This window comes from Lontra canadensis, unplaced genomic scaffold, assembly GCF_010015895.1.
Source record: "Lontra canadensis isolate GAN:19392208 unplaced genomic scaffold, GSC_riverotter_1.0 scaffold40, whole genome shotgun sequence".
Lineage (NCBI taxonomy): Eukaryota > Metazoa > Chordata > Mammalia > Carnivora > Mustelidae > Lontra > Lontra canadensis.
In genome coordinates this window covers 15,868,994-15,876,701 of record NW_022631034.1, presented here as the reverse complement: position 1 = coordinate 15,876,701, position 7,708 = coordinate 15,868,994, and the positions used below count along the sequence as shown (strand labels likewise).

Sequence of the window (7,708 nt, the reverse complement as noted above, 5' to 3'; positions counted from 1 at the left end):
CTCAAACAGAGTAAACAAAAACAATAACAAAAACCAAAACCAAAAACTATCTAAATTGTTTTTCAACAATTTAGGAAATTTGCAGAGATAACTGATTTAGAGACTTCTCAATTTATCAAAATACGCCAAGCATCTTTAAGAAAAGGAGTTGCTTTAATCACAGTGGCTAATTTTTTTAAAAGATTCTATTTATTTATTTGTCAGAGAGTGAAAGAGAGAGAGAGCACGGACAAGCAGGCATAGAGGCAAGCAGAGTGGCAGAGAGAGAAGCAGGCTCCCTGTCGAGCAAGGAGCTGGATGCGGGACTTGATCCCAGGATACTGGGATCATGACCCGAGCCGAAGGCAGCGGCTTAACGGACCCAGGAATTCCCACAGTGGCTATTATTGGACATTGCACAACCAACCTATTTGGTAAGGACCTGCAGAGTCTGCAAAGTCCTGATGAGCAAATCTCACTCTCCAGTGGAAAAGAGAGGCAGGGTCCTAACTGACTCTGCAACACCAACATGACAAGCAGAATACAAATTTCATGCCCTTACTTTCTTCCCTTTCCATAGATACTGACCCATGATTATCACCGCCCAACTCTACCTTTGATTTTTCTTGAAGGATGGAGGAAGTACTTAAGAAGGATGAGATAACTTGTTTCTTCCCCAAGACTGCCAACACATGCACACTGCAGCATTTTGTGGTATGTGTGTCTTCAGTCACCTCAGGATTTTCACCTGAGGAGCAACTTATTTCATATGTGCTTGTGGAAAGGCCCTGAAGATTTTTATTATTATTATTATTATTATTATTATTACCAGTTGAGTTCCATATAAACTATTGACATAAGTATGCTCCATTTACACTATTTCTTTCCCTTTATGGAATACCCCAATTTAGTAGTATAAAACCATAACTGAATAAAGGAAATGAAGGAAAGGAAAGGAATCTCCAATATGGAGATATTGGAATTTTGATCTCAAAAAGCATTTAATTCAATAAATTGTTCAAAGGTAAGAATTGATTTGATTGATTAATAATGGTCTTTAGCCAGTGGTAACCAAAGGATATCTGTGATAATCTCCTACAGAACAAAACAAATGTTGACAATATCAACAATTTAATTATCTAATGATGACCAGTGCTGCCACATAAGGTAAGTGTAGGTGTGGTCACTCTTTCTAGTAGTTATCACAGTTGTGATATTATTCCTTCTGGCGTAGGGATAGAGTCAGCAGTCATGAATGAGGCCCTCATTTATCTGCTCAGTGCTGATATTAGTTTTAGGTAAGAGAAACTAGGAATTACTAGTGTACACCGGGTGATTAAAATCATTCAGGCTAACTTATATATGCAAAAAAAGTACCATTGTTTTTTTACCTACAACTATTTGTATGTTTTTCTCAAGCTTAGATTCTTTTTAATGGTGGCAGGAGGAGCTAAGATGGATGGGATGTGATTTGATATTTTATTCTATTTTTTTAAAGATTTTATTTGTCTCTTTTAGAGAGAGAAAGAGAGAGCAAATGGGCAGGGAGCAAATGGTCAGGAGCAAATCCCAGGGTCCTGGGATCAAGCCCCAAGTTGGGCTCCATGCTCTGCAGGAAGTCTGCTTGAGAGAAAGAGGGAGAGAGAATCTCAAGCAGACTTCCTGCTGAGCATGGAGCCCAACTTGGGGCTTGATCCCAGGACCCTGAGATCATGACCTGAGCTAGAAATCAAGAGTCAGATGTTCAGTTGACTGAGTCACCCAACTGCTCCTGGATGGGCTTTAAATATGTCATTTAATGATTACTTATCTTTTCTATTTTAAAATTGTCTTTCTGGTGTTATCTCTACCAAGATGGTATCTGGACAGATCATGGGGCATCAAAAAAAAAAAAAAAAAAAAAGAAAAGAAAAAGAAAAAACCCCCAAATTGGGGAGCAACCTTCTCTAGGATGTCTCTTGTCCCACTTGGCTGCTGTTCATCTTGCTGTTATCCATTCTTGAAATGGATAATGTGGTGATGAAAGTCATGCTTACATCTCATTTTTTTCCTCTGCACAGTCAGTGCCTAGAGGTCCCTTTGCTTCTACAAACAGGTTCCACTACTCTGATGTGGCCATACCCCAGACTTTTCTACCACTGCTGCTCTGCTGAATCTTGGCTATATGTTCCTTTGAGCCCTTCCTTAAGAAATACTCTCCCTAATTAATCAGTGATTTCCTGTTCTCAAGTAAGGACACAGTGGCTCTGATACATTTCACTCTTTATGCCCAAAATGCATACAGGTAAGGGTGAGAATATGGTAGGGTGTAGTCTGTGGCCATTTGGCCATCACCACTCAGCTCTGTGTGTACCTCTTGGTATGAGATATTCAGCAAAATGGCCTCCTCCTTAGCTCCAAAAAATTGTGGGGCTCCTTTATTTTCAGCATTGTGTATATATATATATATATATATATATATATATCCATCCTCTGGAGTTCTTCTATCACTACCCAATCTTCATCTTGAGGTTTATCTTCAGGTGAACTAGATTGGGGGTGGAACTGAAAACTAGAGACACAGCATCTGATCTTTTGCTCTTTTCTCCTTCTTTCTCATCCTATCCACTCTAGAGACTCAGATGTGTTCTCTCTATAATATCCCAAGATTCTTTCTATATAGTAAAATAAAAATCCAGGTCTCTAATTTTTTTTAATGTAAGAAATATTGGAATTTATAAATTCTTTTGTCTTTCTTCTAAGCCTAGATTGCAAAACTACTGTTTTATTGGGACACCAAATCTCCCATTCACCATACACTTGACATCTTTGTTCCAGGTTTCATGACTCTCCCCTGGATCATGGAAATGCTTTAATGCCTGGGTAGTTAAGTAAGCTATAATTTAAAAGAAATACAAAATACATAATCTTATCTTTTAAAAATATTACACTCATTTTCTAGCTCAAAAATAATGTAAAATGAAATATAAAGATTCTGGCATATTTCACAAACCAAAGGAGAACCTTCATCTTAGCCTAGAATTGCATGGTGCTGGGGTCCAAAAAACCGTGAGAAACCTCATCTATATTTTCTACCTTACCCTCCATGTCTTTTTATGGCTTTAATATTTTCATCTGTTTTACCTGTTTTTTAATTTTCTGGACCAGCTTTCTCTATATCCTTGTCTAAAAAATGGAAAACACTATCAAGCTTTCCAGTTTTTATATTTCTTTTTCAAGAATCCAGTTTTAACGGGTTTTGGAACACCATTGCCTATTTCTCTTTCCAATTCACTAACCAGAAAACTTTAATTTCTCTAATTTGGATCATCACCCTATCTTTCACTTATCTTTTGGTCAAGGGAACAAAATGGTATAGAATAGAATCATTCTTCATATGCATCATGGGAGTGAGATTTCTTTTCTATGCCTATATATAGATAGATCGATAGATAGAGATAGAGATATTCTTCCTAGTATTCCTATTGATTTATTATTTATATTTACTTATGAAATAAGCATGACACTTTCTTGTTCAACTCTAAAGTATACATGGTGAATTATTATCTGAGTAAAACTTTTTTTTTGTTTTGTTTTTAATTTGAGGGCTTAAGCCCTTTTATACTCACCCTCCTTCTGAGCTTTCCCAGGTAATGTCTCAAGACATTTTAACAAATTATCTGTAATTAAAAAAAAAATATCTTGGGATTATTAATCTGTTCCAGGGTAAAGGTCATAGTTTTTAGGATTTACTTTTTATTCCTGTTTCCCAGGACTTTGAAATTTTTCAAAATCAGTGACCTATCTAGGATATTTTTCCCAGTACATGCTGTTTTAACTAATAAATCTACCTTGCATCAGTCTGGTGTCATTTTGAGATCTTATAGATTAAGCTATATCTTGACTAATAATATTTATTATGAAAATGAAATTCTGCTTTAACTTGCTGACATGATGAATGATATTGGGCTCCTAATATCAAGCCATCTTTGCATTCCAGTTATAAGCCTTGTATGGGCTATGCTTATTTTTAAAATACTGGTAGATTCTAATTTGTAATTAGAATCTAATTTCATTTTGGATTATTCACTAATATTCAAAAAATGACCTTGAGGGCTTTTGGTATTGCTTTTATAAATATTATCTAACTTTGACAGATGTTGATAGCAATATTCTGCTGATTTCAAAAAGATATTGCAAGCATTATAGTCTAGTTTCTTTGCAATAACTTAAATAGAGTTTAGATTAAAAAAAAACTTAAATAGGATTAGCAATACTGGTTGGTTTAAGTGTTAAAATAATTTGGACTTAATTCCTAGTGAAGGCTGTTCACGGCAGTTCTGGGGTCTCAGCATTTTTCTCAGTTGTGGTCCCAAATCCATCTGAAGTGGAGGCAGCAAATCTCAAAGTTCTTGCTGGTGTGAATAGAAACTGGTGGTGGTTGGAGCAGATGATGTTGGAGAAGCTGCACTGACAATCCAGCTCATCCCGAACCACTTTGCAGATGAATATGATCCCATCAGGGAGGATTTTTAGAGAACATAGGTGGTTATAGATGGTGAAACCTGTCTGTTGGATATACTATATACAACTGGTCAAGAAGAGTACAGTGCCATGAGAGACAAATACAAGAGGACAGGTAAAGACTTCCTCTGTGTATTTGCCATCAATAATAACAAATCATTTGCAGTAATTAATCTCTACAGGGAACAGATTAAGCAAGTAAAAGACTCAGAGGATGTACCTATGGTGCTAGGAGGAAACAAGTGTTTGTGTTTGTGTCAACAAGGATAGTTGACACAAAACAAGCTCATGAACTGGCCAAGAGTTGTGGGATTCCACTCACTGAAAACTCAGCCAAGACCAGAAGGTTGTGGAAGATGCCTTTTATACACTGGTGAGAGAAATATATAAGTATCAAATGAAGAAACTCAATAGAAATAATGATGGGACTCAAGGTTGTAAGGGGTTACCATACATGGTGATACAACAAATGCTTTTAAAGTTATGGCTGCAAAAAAGAGCCACTGTCTAGCGGCACCAAGACCCTGGTCTTGAATTCCCTGGAGGAGAAGCATTCCTGTTGAAATCTTCAGTCTCACAAAGAAGCTCCTGCTACTTCTCCAACTTTTGGTATATCAGTACAATATTCTCTATTTGAGAAGTTCCCTGAATAACTACCTCCTCACTTGGGAGGAATGAACACTATTTTCCACCCTGGGTTCTCCCTCAATACACACAAATAAACTTCTGCCATCCCAAGTTTTTCATCTGAAAAGTAATTCATGCTCTGAAATAGAGAACATAACATGAAATTCTGTAGGAAAAAAATGTCTTGAGCTCTAAAGTAGCAACTGCTGTTGCCTTTTTTTTCTTGTTTAATGTTGAACATGGAACGATGTTGGGTTTTGAAGAAATTTCACAAATTACTGTTTTGTAAGAATATAGTTAAGTTGCCATTTGGTTTATTTATAGTGTTATTGGTTATGTTCTATAAATTGGCATCTGCTTTGCATTCATAAATAGAAATAATAATAATAATAATAATTTGGACTTAAATCTTTACCTTCTTTACCTTCACTTTGGGGACATTTCCTTTGTCCACTTTTCCAATTTATTCTACAGTGATATTTGTTTCTTTAGGTTTTGATAGTTTCTTACTTTTTGACAATCAATTTTTTGCTAGAAAATTACATATTTCATTTAGGTTGTCATGTTCACTTCTATAGAATTGAATAAATATTCTCATTTAAAAATATCTTCTATGTTTTTCATTTTTGAATTTGGTAAAAATCACAATAAAGAAAGCTTGAATAATATTACTTATTCATTTAAGGGAAGAGATATTAAGGACATTATAAGCAAGTGCATTTCAAGAGTTGATGAAAGCATAATCTGTCATAGGAAAAACAATTTAGTCCAATGAAGTAACATGGATTTATTGTCAAAGTTCAGTTTTTTTCACTTACTTGTTGCTGAGTCTTATGTAATTTAACTTCTCTAAGTCCCACATTTTAAAAATCCTTAGGAAAGAATGCCTGCCTTAAAATATCTTGTCAGGATCATTGAAATAATCAATATAATTAGAGCAATAATAGTAGAGTTATACTCTCACAGAGTTAAGGCTCAGTAAGTTTTATTTTCATTTAAGATAGAGTTTGGCACTAGATAGAGTTTATTTTAGAAATCTAAGGATGATTCAATGTTTTGCGTGTAAATAAAATTAAATAACAAAAGTTAAGTGATCACCAAATGGATAACGTCAATACCAATACCTCATCTTAACAACAACAAAAAATTGTATAAATGATACAGAGAACAATACTGAATTTATTTTCCACAATATGTCTCTAAAAGACTAGTGATATAAAAATAAGTCACATATTTTAAATCATTAAATTCTAATTAGATAAGATATTAATTGGGTTAAATATTAATTATATCAACTAAGTGAAATTAGTTAGATTAAATTAATTAATTAAAACAAAACTTTAATTGATTAAATACATTTTTTTTTCTTTCACAATAATCTGTGTAAAGTGCAACATCCTCTTCTCTGAAGCTGGATCCTGAGTTAAATCAGAACCTCAGATTCCTAGCTCCATGTAAGGAGAATTTTCCTAACTGCTATTTCCAATGGAAGGAAAAACTAAAAGTTCTACTGATCTACGTATCTATTTTTGTGTCAGTCTCATACTGTTTTCATTACTGTAGCTTTGTGTTGTATTTTGATATCTGGGATTGTGATACCTTCAACTTTGTTCTTTTTTTTCTTAAGATTGGTATAGTAATCAAAAACAGTATGATACTGGAAGAAAAATAAACATATAGGAAGGATAAACAGCCTAGAAATAAATGCACACCTATATGGTCAATTAACTTACAACAAAGTAGGCAAAAATATAATGGGGGAAAAGACAATCTTTTCAGTAAATGATGTTGGAAAAACTGGACAGCTATATACAAAAGAATGAAAGCTGGAACACTTTCTTACACCATACACAAAAAAAGTTCAAAATGGATGAAAGACTTAAATGTGAGATGCGAAATCATAAAATTCCTAAAAGAAAATTTAGGTAGTAATCTCTTGTACATAGACCTCAGCAAGATATTTATGGAAGTGTCTTCATAATGGAAAGAAAATGGACGCCAAAATAAACTACTGGGAGGCTCAGATCATGACCCCAGGGTCCTGGGATCAAACCTGCATGATGCTCCCTGCTTAGTGGGGAGTCTGCTTCTCCCTCTCCCTCTGCCGCTCCCTCTGTTCATACTCTCTCTCCCCAACTCTCTCCATCTGTCAACTATGTAAACAAGGAAAAATAAATAAATAAATAATTTTTCAAAGAAATGAAACCATCAACAAAACAAAAAGGCAAACTAGTGAATGAGAGAAGTTATTCGCAAAAGATATATCCAATAAAGGGTTAAATCCAAAATATTTAAAGAACTAATACAACTCAACACCAAAAGAAGAAGATGAAGAAGAAGAAGAAGAAGAAGAAGAAGAAGAAGAAGAAGAACAACAACAACAACAACAACAACAACAACAACAACAACAACCTGATTAAATATTGGACAGAAGACAGGAATAGATATTTTTCCAAAGAAGACATATAGATCGCCAACAGACACACTAGGTATCAGGGAAATGCAAAGCAAAACCACAATGAGATACCACTTACACCAGTCAGAATGGCTATTACCAAAAAGATAAGAAATAACAAGTCTTAATGAGGATGCAGAGAAA

At 34.7% G+C, this 7,708-nt stretch overlaps 1 pseudogene; it reads left to right on the top strand.

The window, feature by feature from the left end:
• Positions 1 to 612: 612 nt before the first annotated feature.
• LOC116875096 lies at positions 613 to 7,461 on the top strand (annotated as a pseudogene).
• The last annotated feature ends 247 nt before the right edge of the window (positions 7,462 to 7,708 follow it).